We start from the raw sequence: 11,885 nt of genomic DNA on the forward strand, positions 1-11,885 counted from the left end.
CTGTTATTTCGTGATGCTATGTAAACCTGCTGCTACAAGTCATTATGTGCATAATCTGGAGATGTTCACTAAGGGTGTTTTGTTATACATGTCTTGGTCTATCCATCCATGCCCCTGGATGCAATTATAGCCTGCTGTATCTTGTTGTAAACTTGCCCCAAAGTTGCTAAATAATGTTGTTGTCAGCCTGTTAACGTTAAGTTTAGTTGTTGCCATGATTGTTGTTAGTGATCCATGCACCCTATGAACTTTCTCTTGCCGTGCTTAGCTTCATAAACATGCCTTCTTACGGTTGGTTGCCTTGCCATGCCATGTATTGCTCTGTGGTGAGTGTTACAAGCTCACAAACATGCCTTCTTATCGTTGTTCCTGCCATGTATGAATTTGTAATATAACTTGCCATGTTTACATGGGTGCCATCATATCTTCTGATCCTTTTTGGCTCATGGTTAGTAAGGGACTTTTGTTCTAGGCAATTACTAGATTCATTACATGCCTTTGTTTGCCATGATAAGTTCCTGTAACATGTTGTTTGATAGCTCTAAACATTGCAACCTGATGTTAATTTCTGCAAAGTCTGAACTGATATTATTTGCAATATTGCCATGTGTGTTTGAGCATGTTCTAGTGATTTCTGGAGATAGCTCAGTGTTCATGTTTTGTTATGCTCTACCTGTACATCATGCCCATGCCTTTTGTTTTCATATTGGGGTGATGTAACATATTGTTTTGGTGCTTGCAATATGCCTAGTCGCTGTTTTGGACAGATTGTTGCTATAACTTGTATAGTGTGTGTTGAACCGTTGTTCCGTTTTGAGTGTGCTCTATATGAAACTTGCTTAGAATTGCATATATTTTCATATTATCATGTTGCGTCCTTGTTTTGGTGTGTTTTCTTGATGTTTGTATGCATTTTGCAGCAATGCCATGTTTAACTTGTTTTGCTCATATCTTCTAGCCCGTAGCTCCGAACTAAATGAACCTTATATGTAACTTGACTAGAATCTCGTGTAGATAATCTTGGTGCATCTTAAATTGCTGTTTAACAACTTGAACATAAGGTTTATTCAGATATGGACCAATTTCGAAACTTGCATATGAGGACTTACCGGAATTGTTATATGTTGTTCCCGGCCTCATTTAAACTTGCCTTGATGTGTTGCTCTTGTTTGCATCATCTCTTGCCATGAGTAGCTTCATGTAGCCTTGTCATGCATCATGCTTGTTTGTGCATCATGCCTTGTTCATGTGTGATGTGTTTACTATGTTGTGTGCTTCTTCTCGATAGTTCCCGTTTCATTGCGATCGTGAGGATTCGTTCGTCTACGCTTGGTTAAGCTTCATCCGTTCGTCTTCTTCATGGACTTGTTCTTCTTCCAAGCGGGATTTCAGGCAAGATGGCCGCTACCCTAGATCTCACTACTATCATGGCTATGCTAGTTGCTTCGTTCTATCGCTTTGCTGCGCTACCTATCATTTACTCTTCAAGCCTCCCAAATTGCCATGAACCTCTAACCTTTGACACCCTTTCTAGCAAACTATTGCATGTCTATGTTACCGCTTTGCTCAGCCCTCTTATTGTGTTGCTAGTTGCAGGTGAAGTTGAAGATTGCTCCATGGTGGACAGGATTATGTTGGGATATCACAATATCTCTTATATTATTATTAATGCATCTATATACTTGGTAAAGGGTGGAAGACTCGGCCTTATGCCTGGTGTTTTGTTCCACTCTTGCCGCCCTAGTTTCCGTCATACCGGTGTTATGTTCCCGGATTTTGCATTCCTTGCGCGGTTGGGTGATTTATGGGACCCCCTTGACAGTGCGCTTTGAATAAAACTCCTCCAGCAAGGCCCAACATTGATTTTACCAATTGCCTCACCACCACCTACTTTTCCCTTGGGAGTCGCCCTCTCGAGGGTCATCTTTATTTTAGCGCCCCCGGGCCAATGCTTGTCTAAGTGTTGGTCCAAACCGAGCGATGTCCGGCGCCCCCTAGGCAACCAGGGTCTATGCCAACCCGACGTCTGGCTCATCCGATGTGCCCTGAGAACGAGATATGTGCAGCTCCTATCGGGATTTGTCGGCACAGCGGGAGGCTTTGCTGGTCTTGTTTTACCATTGTCGAAATGTCTTGTAAACCGGGATTCCGAGTCTGATCAGGTCTTCCTGGGAGAAGGTATATCCTTCGTTGATCGCGAGAGCTTATCATGGGCTAAGTTGGGACACCCCTGCAAGGTATAAACTTTCGAAAGTCGTGCCTGCGGTTATAGGCAGATGGGAATTTGTTAATGTTCGTTTGTAGATAACTTGACACCAGATCCGAATTAAAACGCATCAACCGTGTGTGTAGCCGTGATGGTCTCTTTTCGGCGGAGTCCGGGAAGTGAACACGGTTTTGGGTTATGTTTGACGTAAGTAGGAGTTCAGGATCAGTTCTTGATCATTGCTAGCTTCACGACCATTCCATTTGCTCTCTTCTCGCTCTTATTTGCGTATGTTAGCCACCATATATGCTTAGTCGCTGCTGCAACCTCACCACTTTACCCCTTCCTTTCCCTTTTAAGCTTTGCTAGTCTTGATACCCATGGTAATGGGATTGCTGAGTCCCCGTGGCTCACAGATTACTACAACAACAGTTGCAGGTACAGGTTATGCGATGATCATGACGCGAGAGCGATGCTTGCTTGCGTTGAGTTCTTCTTCTGCTTCTTCGATCAGGGGATAGGTTCCAGGTCGGCAGCCTGGGCTAGCAGGGTGTATGTCGTTTGAGTTTCTGTTTGTGTTCCATCCGTAGTCGGATGATGCTCTTATGTATTGTGATATTGTATTCGTGTGGCATTGCATGCCTCTTGTATGTATCCCCATCTATTATGTAATGTTGATGTAATGATATCCACCTTGCAAAGCGTTTCAATATGCGGTTCTATCCTTGGTGGGACCTTCGAGTCTCTTTAGGATAGTATCGCATATTGGGCGTGACATGTGGCCACAGGAGGCCTTGGAGGACGAAGGGCTCGGTCTTGCGGGTCCCCGTGCGCCGCAGCCGGGTGCAGCGCGGGGTCTTGACGTGCTGGAGCAGGAGCGTGGTCGGGACTAGCCGGAGCAGGGAGCGCTCGGGCAACTTCTCGTGGGCGTGGGACCTCTTGGCAGCTCTGCTCCTGCCGCGCTGGTTCCTCACGAGGCGGGTTCCACCCAGTGGTCGTGCGCCTTGGAGCCAGGGCGCCTTCTTGAGGGGGAGGTGGCTGAGGCGCCCCAGTATCTTCATTGCCCGCGCATGGCGGGGCGCGGTGCAGCGAGAAGGATGGCGTGGGGGAGCCCCCAGCGGCGCGGACTAGTTCGGCGACTCGGTCGAGCCACTCTTCGTAGACATCATCGACTGGGCGGTAGCGCAGGAGCTCATTTGCCGCGATGAGCGCAGCTCGAGCCTCCATGGCCGCGCGGGGCGCGCGGGATGAAGAACCAGCGGGGGTGAGCGAGGGCGTAGCGGTGCGGCCGTCTCGCCTCATGGACGGGTGCTGGGACGATGCTTGCTGCTCGTTCCCCGTCGGGCCGGTGGCGGCGTTGACGGCAGGCGACGGGGAACGACGAGGGCGGCTTGGCGCTCGGCGCGAACGCCGCGTGCGTCAGACATGGTCGCGATGGTCGGAGAAGAACAGGGCGACGGAAGACGAAGTCCGGAGCACCCCTACCTGGCGCGCCAAATGTCGGATTTCGTTGTTCCGGCAGACCCTTGAGGTTCAAACACTGGGGTGCGCGCGGAGGTTTCGCCTTCTACCTACCCGTTCTTCGCCGAATCACTAGGATCTAAACTACGAGAAGAATAACACAGGAGACACAGGATTTATACTGGTTCGGGCCACCATTGCGGTGTAATACCCTACTCCAGTGTGTGGCGTGGTGGATTGCCTCTTGGGCTGATGATGAACAATACAAGGAAGAACAGCCTCGCGAGGGTCTGTTCTTGTGGTCTCTCTTTTTGCCGGCCGGATGGATCGATCTCTCTACCCTGTGGGTGGCTAGTCCTATTTATAGGCGAAGGCCCTGGGCCTCTTCCCAAATATTGAGCGGGAAGGGCGCCAACAATTGGCCAATTTGAAGGGGAACATCTAGTACACTTATCCTGACAAAAGTTGGTCCTCGCCTGTCAAAGGCTCTGGTGGTGACGCCGACTTGGGCTCCACGGTGACCTCCATCCTGCCGTTGGACTGGTCTTGGTCTTGTTGCACTAAAATGGACGCCTTTGCTCGATGCTCCCTCCTGCGCTTGCTCCCCTTGCACCAAAGAGGAAAGAAGGACACTGCGCGGGCTGGCACCCGGCAGGCGCCCTTGGTCGTCATGGCTTGCGTCATGGGCACCTCGCGAGTTACCCCGCCTTGAACTCTCAGCCTCCTCGTGAGCCAGCCTGACAAGGCCGTGCCTGAGGAAGCTCCTTGTCGTCCGCCCCGCGAGGCTTGGCCCCTCGCGAGGGTCTTGAGCTTGCTTTGATGAAGATGGGCCGTGTTGGGCCCCCTTTGAGCCACGTCGCAGGCCGCAAGCAGGCAAGTCTGGGGACCCCCATTCCCAGAACGCCGACAGCGTTCACCACCTGCTCCCAGTCGTCGTGAAGGAACAGGGGGATAGGAGCACCCTCCGGGCTCGCCACGTCTCCCCCAACCAAGGAATGGAGAGTCGCGGCCAGATCTTTGTCGGCCAGGGCCTCAGAGCTTAGGAGAAGGGCGACATCTGCTTCACCAAGCCTCCACTATGGGGGCGAGTGTTCCCGAAGTGGAGCCACCCAGTGCTCCAAGAACTCCCTCAGGAGCATAGCCCCGGTCAGCTTCGCCGCCACCAAGTTGCCTGGCCTCAGGTCCGCGTTCATCCTCTTCAGCACCACCTTCGCATGGGGGTCGTCAAGCTCCACGCGAGACCACGCGTCAACGGCCTTGGGCTGCCCCGTAGGCAGCACCAGTCGAGGGTGGATACGCCCAACATCCACCATGACCCACTTGCTCCGGAAGCCTTCGATCCTCTTCCCGGGCTTCGATATGGCATTGGAGTTGGAGTATGCGACAAAGCTCGCACATGCGGTGATGTGGGCACCAGAAACTCGGAGGGAAAAGTAATGGCGCAGCAAGGCCACTGAGGGCATCACTCCAACGTGAGCCTCGCAATAGTAGGCGAAAATCGCTAGGAGAAGAACAGAGTTGGGGTGGAGGTGCAGAGCTTGCAAGTTGTATTGGCGAAGAACAGCGAGGAAGAACTCAGAAAAAGGAGGCACCAGACCGGCGATGATGGCGCTCACAAAGAGCGGGTAGAAGGTGCTCCCCTTGCCTTCAGGCTGGGCGGAGCCGACCTTGAGCACAGTCGCCCCCTCGTTTCCCTGTGCCACCGCCATCAGGCGCGTGAGGGCAAGATTCTTCTCCGACACATTCGGTGGATCCAGAGCCGGCGAGTACCAGGCCCCGGTCGGGGTCTTGCGAGGCGCCATGGCTTGCTGGATGTAAGGGATTGAGGCAGATCTGGAGGATTTCGGAAGCGAGAAGGAGAAGAGCGAGAAAGGGGATATGGAGCAAGACGAACGAGAGCAAAGAAAGTAAGTCTGGCCTGGGCACCCCTTTTGTCAGACGGACGGTTGTCGAGGCGTCGTGGGGAAGCGGAGACGCCCACATCCAATCAACCGCCACGTGGCGCCCAAGGCCGCAAGCTGTTGGGGCCCGCGGCGCTTTGCACTTGCCCCTTTGCTTCTCTGCTAAGCCAAGTCTGGGCGCGCCTTGGGCCCAGGGGCTAATGTCGGCATTCTGGGAATGGGGGTCCCCAGACTTGCCTGCCTGCGGCCTGTGGCGTGGCTCAAGCGGAGGCCCAGTGCAGCCCAGCTTTATTAGCTCAAGCTCAAGACCCTCGCGAGGGGCCAAGCCTCGCGGGGCGGACGACAAGAAGCTTTCTCAGGAGAAGCCTCATCAGGCGGGCTCGCGAGGAGGCGGAGAGATCAAGGCAGGGGTACCTCGCGAGGTGCCCGTGACGCAAGCCATAACAACCAAAGCCAAGCGGGCGCTAGGCGGGTGCTGGCCTGCGCAGTGTCCCTGTTTCCCCTTTGGTGCAAAGGGGGCAAGCACAGGCCAAGGCATCAGACAAAGGTTACCGTTTTGGTGCAACGAGACCAAGACCAGCAGAACAGCAGGATGGAGGTCACCGTGGAGCCCAAGACAGCGTCATCGTTAGAGTCTTTGGCAGTTGAAGACCAACTTTAGTCAGGATAAGTGTACTAGATGTTCCCCTTCAAAATGGCCAATTGTTGGCGCCCTTCCCGCTCAATATTTGGGAAGAGGACCAGGGCCTCTCTCTATATATAGGACTAGCCACCACAGTAGGAAGGGGGGTCCGAAAACCAACCCTTCCGAAGGGGAAACACCACCACGAGAACATCCCTCGCGAGGTCGTTCTTCCTTTGTATTGTCCATCATCAGCCCCTGAGGCAATCCACCACACCACACACTGGAGTAGGGTATTACACCACAATGGTGGCCTGAACCAGTATAAACCTCGTGTCCCCTGTGTGTTCATCTTTCTAGCCTAGATTCCTTGCGAGGCTTCGAGACGTGAGTTGGTAGGAGAGAGCTCTTCACGTGCACCCCAGAGTTCGAACCTCAAGGGTCTACCGGAACCCGAAATCCGACACAGTTTCTTGGTTAACACAAGGATTTGGTAAACCAGTTCCAATTGCTGTGACAACTATATGTCTGGTTAGGGAGGCTGAGATTGAACTTAGAAGACTGTGTCTTCACCTTATTCGCCTATAGCTAAGAACACTTAGTCCTCGCCCTATCACTCAGGTAAGTCTTCAAGGTAGACTTCCAAACATTCAAAAACCTCGTTCACGGGCAATCCACAATGACTCTTGGATCCTCAGAACGTGACGCCTAACCGGCTGGAGGATGCACATTCCTCAAGTGTAACAAGTCTTTAGATCACGCGGACAGAAAGACTTCAGTGATGCCTAACAGTCTTTGGCTCTGGGTGTTTTGGGCTTTGTCCTCGCAAGGATCTCTCCCTCTCAAATGCTTCATAGGTGGGTTGCTCTCAAACGACAAAAGTCATGCACTAACTCTAAGCAGCCACCAATTTATGGTGTAGGGGGTGGGATATTTATAGCCAATTGGCAACCCGACCTGATTTGTCCGAAATGACCCTGGGTCACTAAGGAGCCGACACGTGTCCAACGGTTGGATTTCAAACACACGCGGCAACTTGGCTTGGGCTACAAGCAAAACTGACTCATCCAACTCTAGATAAGATTTGCTCACATTGTCTTTGCTCGAATACATAGCATGTGCTTGAGCATCACATCAGTCACTCTGACTTTGTTCACTTGGACCCCACTTAACAGTACGGTGGTTCCTATGACTCAATAATGAAGAAAGGAAACTACGAAACAGCTATATCTTCGCACTCCATAGTCTTCAAGTGAATATCTTCACATGTCATTATCTTCATCGTGGATGTCTTCACGTACCACCATTGCCTTCAATGTCTTCACACATTTTTAGGGGTCATCTCTGGTAGGTAAACCGAATCAATGAGGGATTACTACCTGTGTTATCCTGCAATTCTCACAAACACATTAGTCCCTCAACCATGTTTGTCGTAAATACTCGAAAACCAACTAGGAGTGGCACTAGATGCACTTACAATCTCCCCCTTTTTGGTGATTGATAACAAACTGGTTAAAGTTTTCAACGGGGATAAAAGTATGTGAAAGTTCTGGTTTATGAGCATTGCCTTCATAGATTAAAAGATGCCCCCCTGAAGATGTGCATATAAGTAGTTTGCTTTTGAATGCAAATGCACATGGAAAGTTTTGCTTTGTGGAGACCGTCTTTAGTCATGAAGACAATTCATCATGTATATATGAAAGTAATGAAGATAATGATATGCATAATGAGAAATGGACGTATGCAGAATGACTTCATGCGGAATTTATCATCGCATCGCAAAGTAGAAACAAACGTAGCAAACGACCATCAAGTTTAAGTGTTACAACTCAAGAGCCAAATAGTTTCAGAATGAGAGTTGCAAGCACTTAGCAAAAATAAGGAAAACACCCCATATGGACCCGCTTGAAGACTACCAACCTCATATGCTTCTCCCCCTTTTGTCAGTAAGCACCAAAAAGGTTTGAAGACATTGGGTTTCTACTTGTTCCCAGGTGGAGACGATGTTGGAGCAGCAGGGTCGACGTTGGAGTTGAGTGGTGCAGACGGGCCTGGTGCAGAATCTTGACGCAATGAAGCTAATGCTAGTGAAGTGGCGTCGTCTTCTTCATCGACGACTCTCGCAACAACAGTTGCAGCCGAAGATGAATACTCAGAATCTTCAATGGAAGGTGTTGGACGCCAACTTGCAGATTGCGGTGGCCTGGAGTCAAACTTGAATCTCTCTCTGAAGCCATCTTCTCGAAGATCATCTTCAGAGCAAAGTAGTATAAGGCTCTTCCAGGACCGCCGATAGGCTTCATGCGCGACAAAAGAGTTCTTGGTGTCCAAGTTACGAATGCGATTGACATCAACCAGAAGACTCTTCATTTGGCGCTTCAGCCATTCATGATGCCTACCCTACTTTTGATGCAGAGATACTAGAAGCTCACAGTCGTTGAGGACACGGGGACGCTTCTGAGGCCTTTGAGAAATTGTGTTGGCAGTGGCTTCACTATTGGCAGGATGCGGCAAACGCAAGTTGCCAACCAGGGGATAAGCAGTAGTAGTAGAATTTGGTACATGAATGCCTTCAATAGGTTGAGTGAAGCTTTGATATTCAGCATTTTGCAGGTGGAGTGGCTTCTTTGCTGGATCAGTGTAGATGGCTTCATAGGACATGTCAACTTCAGGCAAGAATACAACGTCATTGCGTGCTGAAGGATGATAGTTGACAGTGGAATGAAGCTTGATCGAGCGCATAACCCAGGGAGCACAAAACTTCAGCCCAAAGATATCAATGCAAGAAGCAGCAAGCTGTCGGGTGAAGAAATCCTGGGTATTGAACCTGATGCTATTGATGATATAGAAAACCAAAGTCTTCATGGCCCCTTCGAGTTTGGCTTCAAAAGAGTTGCCTTTGATGGGCCACAGAGCACGCCTAGTAATATGATATACTGTGCGGGGCAAGTACTCAAGGTCCTATACAAAGAACTCCTTGGGGTATTCGGCATCATGGGGCAATGGCTTCGTCATGCTTATCATCTGGCTCATAATGGGCTCTGGCTTCTGAAAGATGCTCTGCAGTTCATTCTAATATAGCTGACAACCTGGTTCATACAACTCACCAGGAGTGGGCAGGGAAGTAAGCTCAATGATGTCCTGAGCTTTGGCTTCATGATGGACGTCACCTGTCATCCACTCAAGGATCCAAGTCTTCGGATCCCTGTTGTAGCCTCGAATGTGCAATGTTGCATAATGCTGCAACAGAAGCTCTTCATTCCAGTGCTCCTTATCAGTCAAAAATGGCAGCAGCCCAACATCTCTAAAGCAATCAAAGTCCTCTTCAAGGCAAGGCAGCCCAGCAGTGGCATCACAATGCAGACGCTTATGAGGAAAAATCTAGTCTTGGTTGCATAGGATGTATAAGTAATAGCTTCATTGCTGACGGCTCCAAAACCTGCCAGAGGAGATCTTGGGCTTCCTGTATGGGTTCTTGGTGATGTCAAAGAATGTGTTATGTTCTCTGAAGCTGAGCACACTGAATGAGCCATGGGTTGTTGCAGCACGGGGAAGCCTGGGCAGTCTTGGCTTTGGCTTTAGAGTTTGAGGCCTTTGCTCCACATGATAATCATACTGAGGACCTGGAGCAGTGGGAGGTACCATAATGGGCATCTGACAATCACCAACTCACCATGATTGTAAGCTCGTTCCATAGTGTGTGTGGCACTGGTGGAGGAATAGTTACATCGGATGTGACTGGCTGCACAATATCTTCCGTTGCAGCATTGACTTCATGCTCCACATTCTCTTCAGCCATGACTGTGTCATTGGCTTCAGTGGTGTTGGTGGTGGAAGCCACATTGGTTTCAACCTCCATGGCTTCAATAACTAGAGGGTCGGGCACAATCACTTCTTCTTCTTGCACAACAGTTTCACTGGCAGGGCAAATAACTTTTTGATCATCATCTTTGTCTTCATCGGCTGATGCAGCCGGACTGTCTTCACAAGCCTTTCCTTCATACTCATGAGCAATTTCGGAAGGGATGTCTGTCGGTGTCAAAACCAGCAGATCTCGGGTAGGGGGCCCAAGCTGTGCATCTAACTATCTATGGTAACATTGAACAAAGGGACACAATGTTTACCCAGGTTTGGGCCCTCTTAAAGGAGGTAAAACCCTACTCCTGGTTGATTATATTCGAAGAGTATAGAGGTTACAAGAGTTGATCTACCTTGAGATCATGGTGGCTAAACCCTAGATGTCTACCCTATGAATATTCCGATGATGGTAATGATGATAGCCTCTATGGACTAAACCCTCCAGTTTATATACACACCGGAGGGACCTAGGGTTTGTACAAGGTCGGTTCACAAGGGAAGGAAACAATACACCCGGAGTCTAATATTGCCGTTCACGTATGAAAAGTCCCACCCGGACATGGAGGATGGTCTTTAGCTTGATCTTTACGGCCCATTCAACCCGGCCCATACTCCTGGGCTTCACTTATAGCTTTTGAGCTAGATAATTTTGCTCTAGTGCTTCACTTATATCTTTTAGAGCACGGCGGTGGCTTTATTTTGTAGAAATTGTTGATCTCTCATGCTTCACTTATATTATTTTGAGAGTCTTATAGAACAGCATGGAATTTTCTATGGTTATAAAATTGGTACTAGAATGATGAGCATCCAAGTTGGGTATAATAAAAACTATCATAGAAAGTGAATTGGATGCTATGATCAATTTGATGCTTGATAATTGTTTGGAGATATGAGGATTGTGATATTAGAGTCATGCTAGTGGAGTAATTATGAATTTGAGGAATACTTGGGTTGAAGTTTGTGATTCCCGTAGCATGCACGTATGGTGAACCGCTTTGTGATGAAGTTGGAGTGTCGGTGTCAAAACCGGCGGATCTCGGGTAGGGGGTCCCGAACTATGCATCTAGGCGGATGGTAACAGGAGACAAGGGACATGATGCTTTTACCCAGGTTCGGGCCCTCTCGATGGAGGTAAAACCCTACTCCTGCTTGATTAATATTGATGATATGGGTAGTACAAGAGTAGATCTACCACGAGATCAGAGAGGCTAAACCCTAGAAGCTAGCCTATGGTATGATTGTTGTTCGTCCTACGGACTAAAACCCTCCGGTTTATATAGACACCAGAGAGGGCTAGGGTTACACAGAGTCGGTTACAATGGGAGGAGATCTACATATCCGTATCGCCAAGATTGCCTTCCACACCAAGGAAAGTCCCATCCGAACACGGGACGAAGTCTTTAGTCTTGTATCTTCATAGTCCAGGAGTTCGGCCAAAGTATATAGTCCGGTCATCCGGACACCCCCTAATCCGGGACTCCCTCAGTAGCCCCCAAACCAGGCTTCAATGATGATGAGTCCGGCGCGCAGATTTGTCTTCGGCATTGCAAGGCGGGTTCTTCTCCAAACTCCATATACCTGTTGAATAGTGTCCGGCTTCTGGTGAATGTTGCACTCCTTGGCTTCTGTGGCCAATAATGGCCATCTTCCACGTGTCAAACAAATGCGAAAAGCCAGGGTGTTTTTTCATTTACCCCCCTAGCTGCGCAAATGAGCTGCCTATAAAAGAGACGGGGATTTAGATCCGAATCACACCATCTTCCCTTTGCGAGCATTCATCGGAGCGCATTCGACAGAGATCCATTCCATCATGGCCGGTCGACGCAGCTCCTCCTCT

This window comes from Triticum dicoccoides, chromosome 3B, assembly GCF_002162155.2.
Source record: "Triticum dicoccoides isolate Atlit2015 ecotype Zavitan chromosome 3B, WEW_v2.0, whole genome shotgun sequence".
Taxonomy (NCBI): domain Eukaryota; kingdom Viridiplantae; phylum Streptophyta; class Magnoliopsida; order Poales; family Poaceae; genus Triticum; species Triticum dicoccoides.